A 19281-nucleotide genomic window follows, 5' to 3' on the forward strand; every position below is an offset into this window, starting at 1 on the left:
GTTTCTCCTGTTCCCTCCGTGGTATCGAGAATGCGTTGGTACTGCTATTCCGCTTCACAATCTAATCCCAAAAATAATAGGAACGACTGATGAGAAGAATATGTAAAGTATGCCTTTCACGACTATCTCAAATATAAGAAGACTCGAAGTTTCAGAATACTATTGCTACAATATTTTCAAGAGTAACATTTAACAATACCATTTTGGCCTTAGTATATATGTGTTGTTTTAACAGCAGTAACATTTAGTAAATGTAGGTACTGATCATCTGCCGATCGCTGTGGCCGAGTGGTTCTAGGCGCTTCAGTTTGGAACCGCGCGACCGCTACGATCGCAGGTTCAAATCCTGCCTCGGGCTTGGATGTGTGCGATGTCCTCAGGTTGGTTCGGTTTATGTAGTTCTAAGTTCTAGGGGACTGATGACCTCAAATGTTAATTCCCATAGTCTGAGAGCCATTTCAACCATTTGAACTGATCACCTAAGCCAATAAATGCTGTTTAATAGCGGATTATCGTTGCGTTGTCTGGACGTACAACATCAAACACACTTACTAGAAACTCTTCTTCTGAATTACTATTTTGTTCTTTGTCGTTGTGATTACTGAGTACTGTACTTCTCTGTTGTGAGATAAAGTCCTGTTGAATGGCATATCTGTGCCAACAGATCTAGTATGACAACAAGAACGCGTTGCTATGAGTGAATAAATGTCAAGTCATTTTCCACTTCTTAGTCCTCGAAACATGACCAAATTTTTGATAGTTTAATCTGAGTATTAAATGATATTTACATAGTTTCTGGTAGGTAGCCACTATTAGCGTATGTCCCACCATCAAGTGTCTGCTTTTTTCTGTCATATGCAACATGTATAAATCTCGACGAGCTGTAGTTGAAACTAATGGTTCTTATCACTCAGAGACTCTTCAGATAAAATACTGGTTTTCTTGAAAGCCACAAGCAAGCAGCAACAGCAGGAAGGAACACAATTTTAAAATAGTAAAGGTAAATTGTGCTTATAATCATTCTTACTTTCGTATCAGGCTGAAAAATCGTGGATGACACAAAAATACGCAGATATGAAACTCATTACACCACAAAACGAAAGGAAATGTTTGTTAAGTTTAATGATTAGTCTTCGTAATGATTTATAACGTGATTGTCGTTTACAATAGGCCCATTTGACTTATGTTGGTGCTGTCTCCCCGTCGAAATGCTATGACTGGAAAAAAAAAAAAAAGTCTTAGCTGGCCGACGGTAATTCAACTGCGAGATATGGTTTTCATAACATCAGTTTCTGACTGAGAGCTGTTACGGTTACAGTTAATTACGTGATGACAACTGCAGCAATACTACCGAATTTTTTCTTTTCAGTGTGAGTAGAATATCAATCAACTTCATTTACAAAGATACAGCTCTGTGAGTTTCTCGTGAAATGTTCACCTTACACAGCATCAAAGCTCCAAACACGTTGTTAATTAACCAGTAATTTCATTATTTTTTCACTGCGACTGCACCTATTAGAGTGACAATGCACGATTTCGGATTATAGTTTCTTGAGACATCATTGTAGGCAGCAGAATACATTACTGACTTAGTTGCAAGCGCCCAGTCTAGTGAGAAAAAAGTGTCTGTGTCATAGTTCACCATTAAGATTCAACAGTTGTAGCAGTGAAGTCAACACGCGGTCCACTGTTTTGCGCTATAGCTCGCTTTCTTTGTACTTATGAACACACTGCAGGAAGCAAAATTGATTCACATTCACGTAAATATTCTTCCGTTTGCTATGCCCCACCCAGTTTTATGATAATATCGATAATTCTTTTGCTCCTAAAAGTGACCGTGAGTGGCCATCGGATTCGTTCACAAATGTGGGCGGACATTGCGTGTAGTATCGCACTCAACATACAACCAATGTTAGTCACACTACCGAATTCAGAGCAAGTACTTTACCACACGAAAATGTGTGTTCCAGAAGGAACCGAATAATTACCGTTGTGAAGTCAATACCATAAAGACGTATGCACAATTAATTGTAACCAACTTCGAGATAACGACATTTACTAGTTTGGAGACTAATGTGGTTGGGCAACAGAAATAAAACTACAGAGCGAAGATTTCAGCACCGCACTTCATAGCTTTAAGAGAAAAGATTGTCACAAGCAAAAATCCTTTCGTTAAATTGCGTGTGTAGCTTTAATATTCACCACAGTAGTTACTCTCCTTAACACAAACTTACTGAAATATTCACAGTACTTTTTGTTGTCTTCGTCTGCTACACAGTGTGCTATTCATGCAACATGTTCTAGTGATTTTAGCTGATACCATTCACTTATTTTACGTTGCTTGTTCTATGTATTCACCATAAATAATTAGTGCTATAACTCATATTCAACTAGCTAATGTATCTGAACAGTATTCTGCTGTAGTCCCTAATTATATTGTTTAGGAAACAATTATTGGTGTTATAAAAAAATAAAGAAATTTTTTAAAACATTTGCTTTGTATAAATGTCAGATAAATACATTAGTTAAGTTTTACATTTCGTCAGTGATCATGGCTTTCACAACATGGATTCCTATCCTACAGTAGATGATATACTAAACTTCACAAAATAAATTATACTTGAGTCTTTCACTTGGTTGTAAGCCCGCAGTTCATCACCCCGAACGAGTAACTCTACCAGAAAAATAATTTGCAGCAAATAATAGTGGGTCCACAACTGCAGTGTTTATTGTTATTAACCTTGGTCAATATAACATTCCTTGAAAAAGTTGCAGCGTACGTACAGCACCCCAGTACACACTGTTTTCAAACTGGCGAATAAGTATAGCCACTACTTGTTACTTGAATTTCTGCTGCTCAAAATAAACTCTAGTGGTGTCGGTAGCTACTTTTAACTCTACCATCCGAGGGGTTATTCACAAAAGCTCACGTTACCACCAAACATAGTTTGATGTCTTCACTCTTATAAAGCTGTGCTCGAGCTGCACAAACACTGTCATCTCAGACAAAAGCCGATGTTTCCTTTTCTGCCATCAACTCATATACTGTGGTTCCCCTGTTTTTCATTACTTAATGTTAAGGCAATGAACACTTACCCAATTGTTTGCAAAGTCACATTTAAAAATTGAAAAATTTAGAACAACAGATTATTTAAACAATATCGTTTCTAAATAGTAGTCAGCTTCTCGATCGCATTTTTTCTTTAGGTGTTAGCACCCTCCAGGGCCACTTCTATTAATTGTTTACTTCCATATTTCGGACGCTAGATGGCAGATGACTATGCTAGACGCTTACAGTCTCCTCGCTGCCTGCTACTATAATACTATTTGTTATGGTTCACCAAAATTTTCGTAATATTTTGATTTAAAATTTTCGCATATTGATACTATATTTTCTATATATGTAAAGTAAAGTGTGTTATACTGGAGTTTGAAGTTCTTTGCATTGTATGCGAGTAATGTATGTAAAATACTATCTAAATTGTTTATTATGTCAAATAATTTTTATGACATTTTGTATTTGAAATATTTGTGTGTATAAACTCTTCAAATTTATGTAAATTTGACAGTTGTAAGAAATGGTCACGATTAGGAACAATGTAAGAAATAGGTATTATGTAAAAGCCAGTGTGCTTTTGTTTGAAACGAAAGTGGCTCTGGGGAGTGGAAAAGGTGGCAAGGGCGAATTGGCGAGCTACCTAGAGCAAGCGTGGGAAATAAGTCATACAGTCTGTAGGCAGCAGCGTTTGAGACAACATCTTTGTGGAGCAGAAGAAGCTTTGCCTGCAAATTTGCACAAAAATGCCTTGTATGAAGAATGCAAACGGCTTACTGCATAGCTGCGAGTTTTTGGGCTACTGTATTAAAATTGAACGACGCCAAGACGAGAAATTGAGCCCATACAGCAAGATACTTGGAGGCAGTACTGTGGGTAGTGTAGCCGTCATAACTGTTCGCCACCCCCAAGCTCAAAATGGTTCAAATGGCTCTGAGCACTATGGGACTCAACTGCTGAGGTCATTAGTCCCGTAGAACTTAGAACTAGTTAAACCTAACTAACCTAAGGACATCACAAACATCCATGCCCGAGGCAGGATTCGAACCTGCGACCGTAGCGGTCTTGCGGTTCCTGACTGCAGCGCCTTTAACCGCACGGCCACTTCGGCCGGCACCCCCAAGCCTACAGCCTCCAGATAAGATTTTTTTGATAGTTTACTTTTGTATAGCGTGAACCATTAATATCACTGTCTTTTTAATAACCATTCTTGAACTTTAAAGAAATTGGTTCACCCAGTTATTTCATCCTGAACATACACCTACATATCCTTCCTGGTGTTTGATTAATCCGAGTATCGTGTTTTACAGACGTATTAAGTACCAAGTTAATGTAAAGAGGAATCATTTAAATTATTTTTGTTTAAATAATGAGAAAATTTTCTTAACTATTGCAAAGTGTTATAGTAAAATTTTGCTTACGTAAAATTCAGTCAGAGTGAAGCAAAGTTACTAAAATCTATGAAATGAATATACAGAGTTAGTTCGAAGAGTAATAGCTTTATTTTCTTGAAGTGAAATGTTTAGTATAAAAAGTGCGTGCTTTAGTATCCAAGTATTTTAGTATTTAAGTTTGTCGATTATGGAAAGTGCTTTTATAAAGGTCCCCCTTGGCAAAATTTTTTAGCTTCCGTGAAGTTATCTAATGGGGTATTTTTCTTTTAAAAACGTAGTATATAATGGTGTAGTCCAACAATGTTTAAGTGGAGTAATAAATATTTGCAGAACCAAACTAAACAGTAGGAAGAAAGTAGGCAAAATTCGTACTTCTGCTTTTCCAGTACGTCACTCTTTCATTGCCTGGATATGCTGGCGATCGTTAGTGCATATTTTAAACTACTAAATGAACGTGGGACTCAGTTATCCCAGCTACAATACAATTCTATTCATTCTGTGTGCCTTTCTAATCGCTATGTAAGATCTTAGGAAAAGAAGTGAATAGTCTGATTTACTTATCCATTAGACACAACACACGGTCAAATCCTGTAAAAGGGGTAAGTCTATTGATTAGCTTTTCCTATTAACAGGACTATTCTCTCATAATGTACTTTATTTGTAAACTAAATTAAATTCTAGTAAGAGGGTTTTATGTGGCAACATATAGACATGGTTTCTGTTATTTAGATGAAAAGATACTAAATTACAATAGTAGTGGTAAGGTTATATCATCCTCTGATGCCTTGCGAATACTCATGATAAATAAAGTTACAAAGATTTATTTGCAAGGCGTGGAACTATCTGTTGGGCAGTAATGATACTTCTATCATTACACATTTCAGCATATCATAAAATTATCTAGCTTAAAATACTTCCTTAGTACTCAGTACAATAAGACAAAAGAAAACACGAAATGTAGAAAATGTCAGGGAAAGGTTGACTAGTGAGCCTATGTATAATTTTTCCACCGAGCAAGGAGTAAGAAAGATAAAGGAAGGTATTTTCGTGATACAGACAACTTCGTGACATTTTCTTGTTAACTCACTGCGAGCACATCTGTTTGAGGAGCAACGCGCCTCTTTGGCTTCTAGTCTCTTGGGACATCATTGTTGGCATATACTGTTAACCTAGCTGCTCTACACTAAACAGTTTACAACTGTCACAAAACTAACTTACACCTATCTCCAAAGTACCTATCCATATCAGGAAATTACCTACCGGTGTTTGTGCTAGTTGATCATCATTTGAAATTCCACTTGAAACATAAAAGTTGTTACATTTCTATTTGTAGGTGATCCTAATAATATGACATTTGTAACTGGGTGAAAATCTTTCAACACACAGAGCGAATAAATGTTGTAAATGTAAATCTATTGTGAATATGCCTCCTTTTAGCTTATATTGCTTCAAATGAACAAGATTGGTGTCTACTGAGTTTGTGTTGTGTGCTTGGTTTTTTATGGCAGATGTCAAAGTGTTTACGCACCACCCATTAAAAGCACTGTTTCAGCATCGACAATTTCTGTTTATTCTTTGAGTTTCCACTGGAATTTTCTTAGTTATCCATCGAGTACAAAGGTACGCATTATTCTTCTAAAGAGACGGTTCTACTCACATGAAAAGCTTATCTTAGTGCTTTTCCTAACAAGATATTTTCGTTCTGTGTAGTGTTAAATAAAGACATTTTCCATGGTGCGAGAGAGTTACACGTGAGTGATTCAATGAAAACCTTAAATGGTCCATTTTCGTGAAGTTGTGTGGTGGAGTTGGTAGGAGGCAGTAGGGTTTCTTGAGGTTTAGAAAGTGACAGCAAGGTGGCAGAGAGATGCTACAAAGCAGGAGAAGGCAGCAGCATCGACAGCAAGATGGCCGCCACACTGTCAACATGCACCACGATTGAGCAGCGACCTTTCATGCGTTTTCTTGTGTAGTGAAGGTGTCAAACCAATCGAAATTCATTGCAGAATGACAGTGCAGTATGCTCATTCTGTTTGTATTTGCAGCAAGTGTGTGGATGGTGTAGGAAGTTTAAAAGCGGTGTAACTTCTGTGGAAAATGCCTCAAGGCTCAATGAGGCAATGACAGGCAGGGATTTCAGAAGTGACAAACAGGTGAAAACGGCAGTGCACCACTGGCTACACACACCACCAAACGAACTTTTTCATCTGGTAATTATGCACTTCTGAATAAGTGGAGAACGTGCATTCAACGTCAGGGAGACTACATCGAAATCTGACATGTCAGTTTTTGTTCATTGAAAGAATTAAAAATGTTATAGCACTTTTAAGGTTTTAATTTGAACCACCCTGGCTGTACTTTAAGACATGCAAAATACAGATATGCAGATGGCTGACACCTAGCCGTTCCGACACTGGTGAGCTTGAAGTGATCAGCCTGCGTAAACAGCACAGAAAAGCAAGGACTTTAATAAAACGACGGACGCGCCAGCTGTGACAGTACTGTTATCTTTCTAGCTATACAGTCATGGACTATGGTTGGCATAATCTGAGGAAAGTTTTCATTGCACTGGAATAACTACAGATTCCACAAAGTTCGCCTTCGTGATCCGCCAGCTGGATCACCATTACACTGCAGAGGGGGAGGATGTGCACGGCGCCACCTGAGAATAACCCCATGAAAATCTCAAGTCGAAACTTTCTACAGAGTCCTTGCCTCACAGGAAAACCACTCAAAAGTGTTCAAATGTGTGAATTCCTAACAGACCAAACTGCTGAGGTCATCGGTCCCTAGACTTACACACTGCTTAAACCGACTTAGAGTAACTTATTCTAAGAACAATACACACACCCATGCCCTAGGGGGGACTTGAACCTCCGGCGGGATGGCCGCGTAATCCGTGACATGGCACCTTAAACCACGCTGCCACTTCGCGCGGCAGGAAGACTGCATATGCCAAGTTTCGATACAGGAAGACACTGGCCACTTACACTACATGAGACATCTAAGAAGCAAATTCGGTACTGGCACTTGTAAAGGTATATCCTCCTCTAGCATTACTTTTCCTCATCAGTAGTTGTCGATACCAGTATTATTTTTCAATTTCGGACCGGTCAGTATTGTCTCAGCTGCTTTTCTGAAAATTTTCATGTCATTTTATACACAATATGTTATATTTCAAGCTAAAATTTATAAAAAAAAATTACCTCGTTTTCAGTGATACAGTCGATAAGTACTAGCTTTTAATGTACAATTAAAATTATTTTTTAAAAACATTTGAAATTACGAATTATTTGACACACTTAATATTTTTTTGTTATTAATTATGCAATCTAGTACTGTTTACTATGCTTGTTTCCGGATTCATCTGTGAGATAAAATAAATGTCGTGTGACTAGGGCCTCCCATTAGGTAGACCGTTCGCCGGGTGCAAGTCTTTCGATTTTGCGCCACTTCGGCGACTTGCACGTCGATGAGGATGAAATGACGCGGATTAAGACAACACAACACCCAGCCCCTGAGCGGAGAAAGTCTCCCACCCAACCGGGAATCGAACCCGGGCCCTTAAGATTCACATTTTGTCGCACTGACTACTCAGCTACCGGGGGCGGACAACTGTGAGATTCATTCGTCAAGAAAAACTGTACACGCTTTGGAGTATGGCTATTACCGCAGAATGATGCAGAAGTAATAATGCGTCTGATGTGATCAGATATATTTTTGAATTTTGGGCGAACAAGGTAATTTAGGTTTTGTTAATGTTCAAATTCAAAAGACTGTATGATATACTAAAATGTGACAAAATATATTAGTGTTATAACAAAAATTCTGCAGCAACGATCTTCAAATTTATTTAGATCAATTTCAGCTTCAAGAATTAGACCCCTAGACAAAAAGAACTGGAGACAACTCTACACGATAAGGTAAGTAAACTAGAAAGTTTACTGTAATCTTCGCTCCCCTCAAAAGTTTCACAAAAGACTTTGCTTACAGTGGACAAATGTTCAAATATGTGTGAATTTCTAAGGGACCAAACTGCTGAGGTCATCGGTCCCTAGACTTACACACTACTTTAACTAACTTAAACTAACCTATGCTAAGAACAACATACACACCCATGCACGAGGGAGGACTCGAACTTCCGGCGGGAGGGGCCGCGCAGTCCGCTACATGACGCCTCAAACCGCGCGGCCACTCCGCGCGGCTTATTGTGGACAATAACTGAAATCAGGAAGGAGGAGCAGGACTATGCACTATACCAGACAACCTGTTGCATACCATGTAGAGTAGCGACCTACCAGCACAAGTTAAAGCTACTGCAGCATCACATATTGAGATGTTGTTAGACGCAATCATAGACCTGACTATGACACTCGCTCAAATCAATACAGTGACAGTGCCGTGTAAGAGTGTATCATCATCAGTGGTTACGTGCGTGGACTATGATTCCCTTGCAGCCAAGGTCGATTTGTTAACAAAGAACATTAGTGAACTGTTGCCTCCTTGTAACTAACAACGTCAGCGGTCGCTACCACAAGTGGTCACAAAGCCATGGTTCAACAAATTCTTCGAAACATCGTGTAGAACAGCAGTCCATTTGTTAGCATCACAGAAAATTTGGGCATAATGTGCACCTCACTTTGCGCAGCCGAGTGCCGAAAACAGTCACAACGCCTATTCATGAAGTATTAAAAGACGGGTCGGATATTTTTGATGGACACCGGATCAGATTTGTACAAATTTCCACATACCTTGTTACAGGGCTGTAGACCACCGACTTTGTTCTGCTTGTCTGTGGCAAACACTTCTTTGATGTCAACTTCTTGTGTGCATTAGGTAGAATTAGATTTGGGACTGTACTGCGCCATTGCACGGAACTTTACAATTACTTAACAATCGTGGAACTGATAATAGGAACCTACCTCCTGGGCACTAACAGCATGGCGAACGTAAGACTCATCAAGACTATCGCTTTCAGGCATAGTGCAGCTGTGCACACCACCAAGATCGCCCAAGTGGCAAGTGATTAATACGCAGATCTAGTGCGCCAGTTTCCAGCCTTGGTGTGACCTCTTGGAGCTCCTAAGGGAATGTGTCATATCACCGTCCACCATATTACGACCGCCAATGGCTCACCCATCTCATGAAGTTCTAGACAATTAACTCCTGACCTTCTGACCACTGTGAAGTCAGGATTTGATTAAACGTTCAGGGAAAGCATTTTTCGTCCAACGAGCAGCCCGTAGTTGTCTCTTTGCCAGATTGTGCTTAGGAAGTGTGGTGATTGGGGCCCATTCAGCGACTATCGAGAATTTAACGCTTGAACAGCGCCAGGTCAGTATTCGGTACCCCTGTTGCAGGATTACAATTACGCCTTACGTGGTGCAACCGCTTTCAGCGTGCTTGACTGTGCTGAGGTCTCATCACCACTCCATTGGATTATTTGACTGTCTGCTTACATCTACATCTACATCTATACTCCGCGAGCCACCTTACGGTGTGTGGTGGAGGGTACTTATTGTACCACTATCTGATCCCCCCTTCCCTGTTCCATTCACGAATTGTGCTTGGGAAGAACGACTGCTTGTAAGTCTCCGTATTTGCTCTAATTTCTCGGATCTTTTCGTTGTGATCATTACGCGAGATATATGTGGGCGGTAGTAATATGTTGCCCATCTCTTCCCGGAATGTGCTCTCTCGTAATTTCGATAATAAACCTCTCCGTATTGCGTAACGCCTTTCTTGCAGTGTCCGCCACTGGAGCTTGTTCAGCATCTCCGTAACGCTCTCGCGCTGACTAAATGTCCCCATGACGAATCGCGCTGCTTTTCGCTGGATCATGTCTATCTCTTCTACACTCCTGGAAATGGAAAAAAGAACACATTGACACCGGTGTGTCAGACCCACCATACTTGCTCCGGACACTGCGAGAGGGCTGTACAAGCAATGATCACACGCACGGCACAGCGGACACACCAGGAACCGCGGTGTTGGCCGTCGAATGGCGCTAGCTGCGCAGCATTTGTGCACCGCCGCCGTCAGTGTCAGCCAGTTTGCCGTGGCATACGGAGCTCCATCGCAGTCTTTAACACTGGTAGCATGCCGCGACAGCGTGGACGTGAACCGTATGTGCAGTTGACGGACTTTGAGCGAGGGCGTATAGTGGGCATGCGGGAGGCCGGGTGGACGTACCGCCGAATTGCTCAACACGTGGGGCGTGAGGTCTCCACAGTACATCGATGTTGTCGCCAGTGGTCGGCGGAAGGTGCACGTGCCCGTCGACCTGGGACCGGACCGCAGCGACGCACGGATGCACGCCAAGACCGTAGGATCCTACGCAGTGCCGTAGGGGACCGCACCGCCACTTCCCAGCAAATTAGGGACACTGTTGCTCCTGGGGTATCGGCGAGGACCATTCGCAACCGTCTCCATGAAGCTGGGCTACGGTCCCGCACACCGTTAGGCCGTCTTCCGCTCACGCCCCAACATCGTGCAGCCCGCCTCCAGTGGTGTCGCGACAGGCGTGAATGGAGGGACGAATGGAGACGTGTCGTCTTCAGCGATGAGAGTCGCTTCTGCCTTGGTGCCAATGATGGTCGTATGCGTGTTTGGCGCCGTGCAGGTGAGCGCCACAATCAGGACTGCATACGACCGAGGCACACAGGGCCAACACCCGGCATCATGGTGTGGGGAGCGATCTCCTACACTGGCCGTACACCACTGGTGATCGTCGAGGGGACACTGAATAGTGCACGGTACATCCAAACCGTCATCGAACCCATCGTTCTACCATTCCTAGACCGGCAAGGGAACTTGCTCTTCCAACAGGACAATGCACGTACGCATGTATCCCGTGCCACCCAACGTGCTCTACAAGGTATAAGTCAACTACCCTGGCCAGCAAGATCTCCGGATCTGTCCCCCATTGAGCATGTTTGGGACTGGATGAAGCGTCGTCTCACGCGGTCTGCACGTCCAGCACGAACGCTGGTCCAACTGAGGCGCCAGGTGGAAATGGCATGGCAAGCCGTTCCACAGGACTACATCCAGCATCTCTACGATCGTCTCCATGGGAGAATAGCAGCCTGCATTGCTGCGAAAGGTGGATATACACTGTACTAGTGCCGACATTGTGCATGCTCTGTTGCCTGTGTCTATGTGCCTGTGGTTCTGTCAGTGTGATCATGTGATGTATCTGACCCCAGGAATGTGTCAATAAAGTTTCCCCTTCCTGGGACAATTAATTCACGGTGTTCTTATTTCAATTTCCAGGAGTGTATTAATCCAACCTGGTAAGGGTCCCATACTGATGAGCAATACTCAAGAATCGGACGAACAAGCGTTTTGTAAGCTACTTCTTTCGTCGATGAGTCACATTTTCTTAGAATTCTTCCTATGAATCTCAACCTGGCGCCTGCTTTTCCCACTATTTGTTTTATGTGATGATTCCACTTCAGATCGCTCCGGATAGTAACTCCTAAGTTTTTTACGGTCGTTACCGCTTCCAATGATTTACCACCTATGGCATAATCGTACTGGAATGGATTTCTGCCCCTATGTATGCGCATTATATTACATTTATCTACGTTTAGGGAAAGCTGCCAGCTGTCGCACCATGCATTAATCCTCTGCAGGTCCTCCTGGAGTACGTACGAGTCTTCTGATGTTGCTACTTTCTTGTAGACAACCGTGTCATCTGCAAATAGCCTCACGGAGCTACCGATGTTGTCAACTAAGTCATTTATGTATATTGTAAACAATAAAGGTCCTATCACGCTTCCCTGCGGTACTCCCGAAATTACCTCTACATCTGCAGATTTTGAACCGTTAAGAATGACATGTTGTGTTCTTTCTTCTAGGAAATCCTGAATCCAATCACGAACCTGGTCCGATATTCCGTAAGCTCTTATTTTTTTCACTAAACGTAAGTGCGGAACCGTATCAAATGCCTTCCTGAAGTCCAGGAATACGGCATCAATCTGCTCGCCAGTGTCTACGGCACTGTGAATTTCTTGGGCAAATAGGGCGAGCTGAGTTTCACATGATCTCTGTTTGCGGAATCCATGTTGGTTATGATGAAGGAGATTTGTATTATCTAAGAACGTCATAATACGAGAACACAAAACATGTTCCATTATTCTACAACAGATTGACGTAAGCGAAATAGGCCTATAATTATTCGCATCTGATTTATGACCCTTCTTGAAAATGGGAACGACCTGCGCTTTCTTCCAGTCGCTAGGTACTTTACGTTCTTCCAGCGATCTACGATAAATTGCTGATAGAAAGGGGGCAAGTTCTTTAGCATAATCACTGTAGAATCTTAAGGGTATCTCATCTGGTCCGGATGATTTTCCGCTACTAAGTGATAGCAGTTGTTTTTCAATTCCGATATCGTTTATTTCAATATTTTCCATTTTGGCGTCCGTGCGACGGCTGAAGTCAGGGACCGTGTTACGATTTTCCGCAGTGAAACAGTTTCGGAACACTGAATTCAGTATTTCTGCCTTTCTTCGGTCGTCCTCTGTTTCGGTGCCATCGTGGTCAACGAGTGACTGAATAGGGGATTTAGATCCGCTTACCGATTTTACATATGACCAAAACTTTTTAGGGTTCTTGTTTAGATTGTTTGCCAATGTTTTGTGTTCGAATTCGTTGAATGCTTCTCTCATTGCTCTCTTTACGCTCTTTTTCGCTTCGTTCAGCTTTTCCTTATCAGCTATGATTCGACTACTCTTAAACCTATGATGAAGCTTTCTTTGTTTCCGTAGTACCTTTCGTACATGATTGTTATACCACGACAGTCGGCCTCTGTAACGCTGCACAGTTGTGGAAAAGGTTTATCGACTCAGTACTGCAGGGTCTACCATTCTGTTTTGCCGGTATGAAGACATATTTGCTTTTTTTTTTCAGTCTGGACGGCTGATCAGTGGAAACACGTCATATGGTCCGACGAGTCGACGTTTTCGTTATTTCCAATATCGGGCCGGGTTTACACCTGGAGAACGCCAAAAGAAGCCTACAATCCTGACTGCTTGATTCCAGCGGTGAAGTGTGATGGTGTGGGCAGCCATATCATGGTATTCTGCTGGTCCCATCATTACTCTCAAAGGCCGTGTTACAACCGACTACTATGTGAACATTTTTGGTCATCAGGTGCACCCCATGATTCAAATGTTGTTCCCCAACAATGATGCCATATTTCAGGACGAAAATGCACTAATTCACACAGCACAGACAACACCTAATCGAAATCTTTAGAAGTTTGAAACAGCACTGTGTGTTTCTGAACACTGCTAAGTTTGTTTTTCACCAATCCCAAATTAACATTCTTGGCCACTAGATTTCCTCTTCAGGCAAACTACTATAGCCAGAAAATGTTGCAGACGTTCTCAAAAATGCACAACCAAATTGCATTAAGAATCTACGCCTCTTGGTGGGCATGATGCATTTTTTCGTCACCATCTGACATGTTTAGCTGAAGTACAGGACTTGTTGATCGAATACCAAACGAAATTTTCCACTTCAGTGTACTGATACGATGAACTCTGCCTCCGAAGCGGTAAAACAGGGTATAGCGAGTGCCCTGCACCGGGTACACCCTTGCGTTAGTTGTAGACATGAGCCAGACGCGTTGGAACAATTACCTATGGTGCTTGAAAGCCGCTCTCTTTTAGTTTGCATAAACTGTCACCAACGCAGCAAAAGTGGAACGCGTGCGATCGAGAACTTGTCGCAGTCTATGACACAATCACATACTTTTGTTCGTTCCGAGAATTCACCATTTTCATGATTGATAATCACCGCACCTACGCCTTTCGACAATACAACAAGAATTGCTCACCACCTCAATAGAACCATTTCGAATTTATCGGCCAGTTAAGTAACAGTATAAATCGTATTTCAGACATCGACTTTGTGGTAGCTGATTATATGTCTCGCATCAGCAGTATGTCAACCACCATTCATTCTGTGTAACACAATAAGGCACAATAATGGACTGGGAGCTCCAGAATCTCCTCAATGATGCATCATCACCTTAGATTTGCAACTAGTGAAAGTTCCTAGCGCAGATATTAATTTATACTGTGATATCACCATCTACATTCTGCAGGTGTGCCTTCGCCAGATTTATAACTTGTGCCATCCCGGTGTCAGACCATTATCTCGCCTGGCATCAAAATGATTTGTTTGGTCTTGAATACAAAAGACTATGACGGGTGGACTCTCGCGTGTATTCAGTATTAGCTCTGCCGTGTGTGTGTGCCAGTGGGAGATTCCTTGACCCAACTTGATCATTTGTGCACGTACATAGCAACGTGCCCGCCCGGTTGGCCGTGCTGTCTAACGCACGGCTTTCCGGGCGGGAAAGAGCCCTTGGTCCCCGGCACGAATCCACCCGCCGGACTTGTGACGAGGTCCGGAGAACCGGTCAGTCTGTGGATGATTTTTAGGCGGTTTTCCATCTGCCTCGGCGAATGCGGGCTGGTTCCCCTTATTCCGCCTCAGTTACACTATGTCGGCGATTGCTGCGCAAACAAGTTCTCCACGTACGCGTACACCACCATTACTCTACCACGCAAACATAGGGGTTACACTCGTCTGGTGTGAGACGTTCCTTGGGAGGTCCACCGGGGGCCGAACCGCACAACAACCCTGGGTTCGGTGTGGGGCGGTGGAGGGGTGAAGTGGACTGCTGTAGTCGTCGTGGGGTTGTGGACCACTGCGGCTTCGGCGGGGACGGAGCCTCTCCGACATTTCTAGGTCCCCGATTGACATACTATACAATACAATACATACCAATGTTGAGGGCGCGATAACTCCTTCGAATGGTCAACACTATCTTCTATCAACGACTGATAGTTTCATTCGCTGGCTGGAAGCACTGCCAACTTGTCAGTTGACACTTGCTACTGTCGACCGTGAGACACTATGTCCGGTTCGGCCGCCTTTTGTGTAAACTACTTGCCATGGTGCCGACACAGCCCGTTGCCAGGGTGACACCACCACCTTGGAGGTAGTTCACAGGTTGTCTCCCATCTCAGTTTTTGTACTTGCACTTGCAAAGTCATACGATAAACAAATAAGTAAACATTTCAGCAGAAGCTGTAGCCTCCACCTTTGTCACAAGTTGGATATATCGTTTTGGTTACCTGCTACACGCCACAACGAATGACGACCGCCAATTTGAATCTGATCTACTCGCCTGACTTACCTAATTCTGCGTCACTGTTTACCACAAAACAAATTATCAACCAGATAGCGACGGCTTGATCGAAAGTTTGCAACATTCCCTGAAAGCAGCACTCACGTGTCATGAAACTAACTGGACGACAGCTCTGTCGATGCTCCTACTTGGTCTCTGAAACACATACAAGTCGGGAACAGCCGAACTAGCTCACGGTGAAGCGCTACGGCTTTCCGGATAATTTATGGCGGCGAATTCTCTGCAGTCTTCTGGTTAAGACCAGCCAGAATCCAATCGTTGAGAGAATGCATATCCGCTATCGCAGATCGTCGAGACACGCTACAGCACCCAGCTATGTGCATCGTGACTTAGAAATGTGCACACACGTAACACTACATACGGATAGTGTTACGCGCTCGCTGCAGCCACCTTACACAGATCCGCACCGTATCTTACGAAAAGGAGCAGGAACACTGGACATAACAGTAAACAGCAAGCACTCTACAATTTCCATCGACCGTGTCAAACCGGTATATGTGTTCCAGACGTACTGCCAACTGATGCACCGTTGAAGCAGCCACATCTGCAAGCACCACTACCACCCAACATAGGTCCGCCTCCAGAAAGCACAACAATATCCGGTCGGCGCCTGCACTTGCCTGCACGTTTTCTGGACAGCGCTCAGCTTCCACCGAAGGGGCTGATGTAGCGATCAAGACTGCTGCCTGCTGCATTTATGTTGTGTGTGTTTGCTTCTTTATTGCAGATGTCAAAGTGTTTAGGCGCCAGCCACCAGGGACTGTGTGTTTCAGGATCTACAATTTCTGCTTATTCTTTGCCTTTAAAGTGTATCTTTCTTCGATGTGAATAGAGTACATAGTTCTGCATTATTCTTCTAAGGAGATGGTTCTACTCGCATATAAAATTTCTCTTAAGTTGATCTCCCAAACAAGATATTACTTTTTCCTTCTGCGTTGTGTCAAACAAAGATAATTCCCACGATGCACGAAATTTATGTTATGGCTAAAACAAAACTGCTCTTTTTGATTGGGTGGCATCAGCAACACGTGATACACGTGTTACACGTGTCACACATCCGACTGGTTTATTCGGTCCACAATGGTTTCCCTTCCTATGTTAATTTCTTAATTTCTGAGTAGCACTTACTTACTGTATCTTCAGCAATTTGTTGTTTACGTTCTCCACAACTATTTTTACCTGTTGCACCGTGGAAGTTATATCCAGGTGCCATATCTCATGTACTGTATTATGACCTTCCTTCTAGTTTTTCCTTGTTATTCTTCGCTTCTTCTACGAGTAATCTCCTAATTCCATGTTATATCAAACCACATAATTTTCAACGTCCTACTGTAACACCACATTGCAAACACTTGGATTCTGTTCTTTCCACTTCCCACAGCCCATGACCACGGCAGTGTTCCAAATGTACATTCTACAGTCTGGAACCGCGCGACCGCTACGGTCGCAGGTTCGAATCCTATCTCGGGCATGGATGTGTGTGATGTCCCTAGGTTAGTTAGATTAAGTAGTTATACGTTCTGGGGGACTGATGACCTCAGACGTTAAGTCACATAGTGCTCAGGTGCATTTGAACCATTTTTTGTAGCATCTACCTATCTTTCTGAGAATTTCTAACAGTTTTCACAACTTTACATTGGCGATTACGTTTTCTTGAATGATAAATCCTATGAAAGTGCCTAAATTTTTATCAAGCCTAGCTTCGATCATCACATGCAAAGTCAGTTCTGTCCCTCCAGTGCCTTTACTAATTCTAAAGTCCTAATGACCGTTAGCTGACCGATCCTCAATTTTCTCTTCCAGTTTTTGGTACACTATCTTGGCCAGCAACTTGGTTGCATGAGCTGTCAAAGTGACCGCGCAATAGTTGTCTCGTTTATCTGCCTTTGCTACCTTCGGGATTGTGTGGATGATATATAAAAGTTCAATGGCACGTCTTCAGTTTCATAGAGCTCACAAAGTATCTTTATTAGTCATTTGATTGCCACTTCCCTCAATGGTTTGTGAAACTCCAAGGAGTTGAACTTTATTTCAGTACATTGCACAATAGCACCACAGGCGTACGTACATGATCTATTATAAAAAACGATCATATTCACACATGACAAACGCATCTTCCAGAAGTATGTTTATCCTAAGTGTCACATATACGTAGTGTCCAAGAGTTAACGCGATAAACTTCGAAGGGTTTAGAGAGTGTCTTGAGGAACAAATGGAGGATAGGAACCCATGCCCGGGAAACTCATCCAATGGCACTACACGGCGCCGGAGTCACAGGCACCAGTGCCCGCCACTAGGTCGCTCTTCGGCAGCAAACGTGAGTTTTTACACTGACAGACCATAGGAGGAACGTCTCGCAATTTGTTTGTTATTCAGAGATTGCGACTGATTGCCAATATCGTCAGAAATGGAGAAAATGGACCTAGCTGCCGCATAGAAAAGTCTTGTCTGCTATGAATGCGATGTTCTGTTGCCTCGATGGATGACGACGGACAGAACTGAAGGAATATATTGTAACATTACTAGGTAATAAAAGAGTCAAAGCCTCTCACGCATGTACGAGCCCATTACCTAATTCATAGCCTTGCCAGTTCAAATAATGTTGTTCCAAAGCAACCTACGAAAATATGATATTACTTCAACAATTTAACACTAAAATGTTTATGTAACTAAAACCGTTAAATATTTACCAAACACTTGTATATCACATTAAGAATGTCTTAAACTATTTCATATTGTAAAATACATGTTGTGTAGTTGAAGGTGTACTAAAGCACAGTTTTGTTTGTTGTGGTTTTCAGTCCAAAGAGGTTTGATGCTGCTCCATCCGTGCTCGTCTCTTCAACTCTCAATAACTACTGCAACTTACGTCCTTCTGAATCTGCTTACTATATTCATCTCTTGGTCTCTCTTCCCCCCCCCCTCCCCCCAGAAAATTCCCTCTAGTACTAAATTTGAAACCCCTTGATGTCCTTTCCTTTAGACAACTTGTGCGCCAAATTTCTTGGCTTTCCAATAATAATCAGTTCCTCTTCATTGGTTATGTGATCTACCCATCTAACCTTCAGCATTCTTCTATATCAACACATTTCAAAAGCTGATATTCTCTTCTTTTTTAAACTATTTATCGTTCATCTTTCACTTCCATACATGGTTACGATCTAGACAAATATCTTCATTAAAGACGTCCTGCCATTCAAATCGCAGTTCGACGTTAGCAAATTTCTCGTCTTCGGAAACGCGTTTCTGGCCATTGGCAATCTCCGTTTTATGCCCACTTTGTTGCGATCATCATTCCTTATTTTGCTGCCCAAATAGCAAAACTCGTGTACTAGTTTTAGTTCTCGTTTCCTCGTCTAATTCTCTTAATATCACCCAATTCAATTCGACTACACTACGTTATATTCGCTTCGCTTTTATTGCCATTCCTCTTACATCCTCTTTTCAAGACGCTGTCCATTCCGTTCAACTGCTCTTTCAATTCCTTTCCTGTCTCTGACGAACTGCAGTGTCATGGTCAATTCTCAAAGTTTTTATTTCTTCTCCCTGAACTTTAATTTCTACTCTACCTTTTTTTCGTTTGTTTTTACTTTATTACCTGGTCA

The sequence above is a fragment of the Schistocerca serialis genome, chromosome 2 (genome assembly GCF_023864345.2).
Source record: "Schistocerca serialis cubense isolate TAMUIC-IGC-003099 chromosome 2, iqSchSeri2.2, whole genome shotgun sequence".
Classification (NCBI taxonomy): domain Eukaryota; kingdom Metazoa; phylum Arthropoda; class Insecta; order Orthoptera; family Acrididae; genus Schistocerca; species Schistocerca serialis.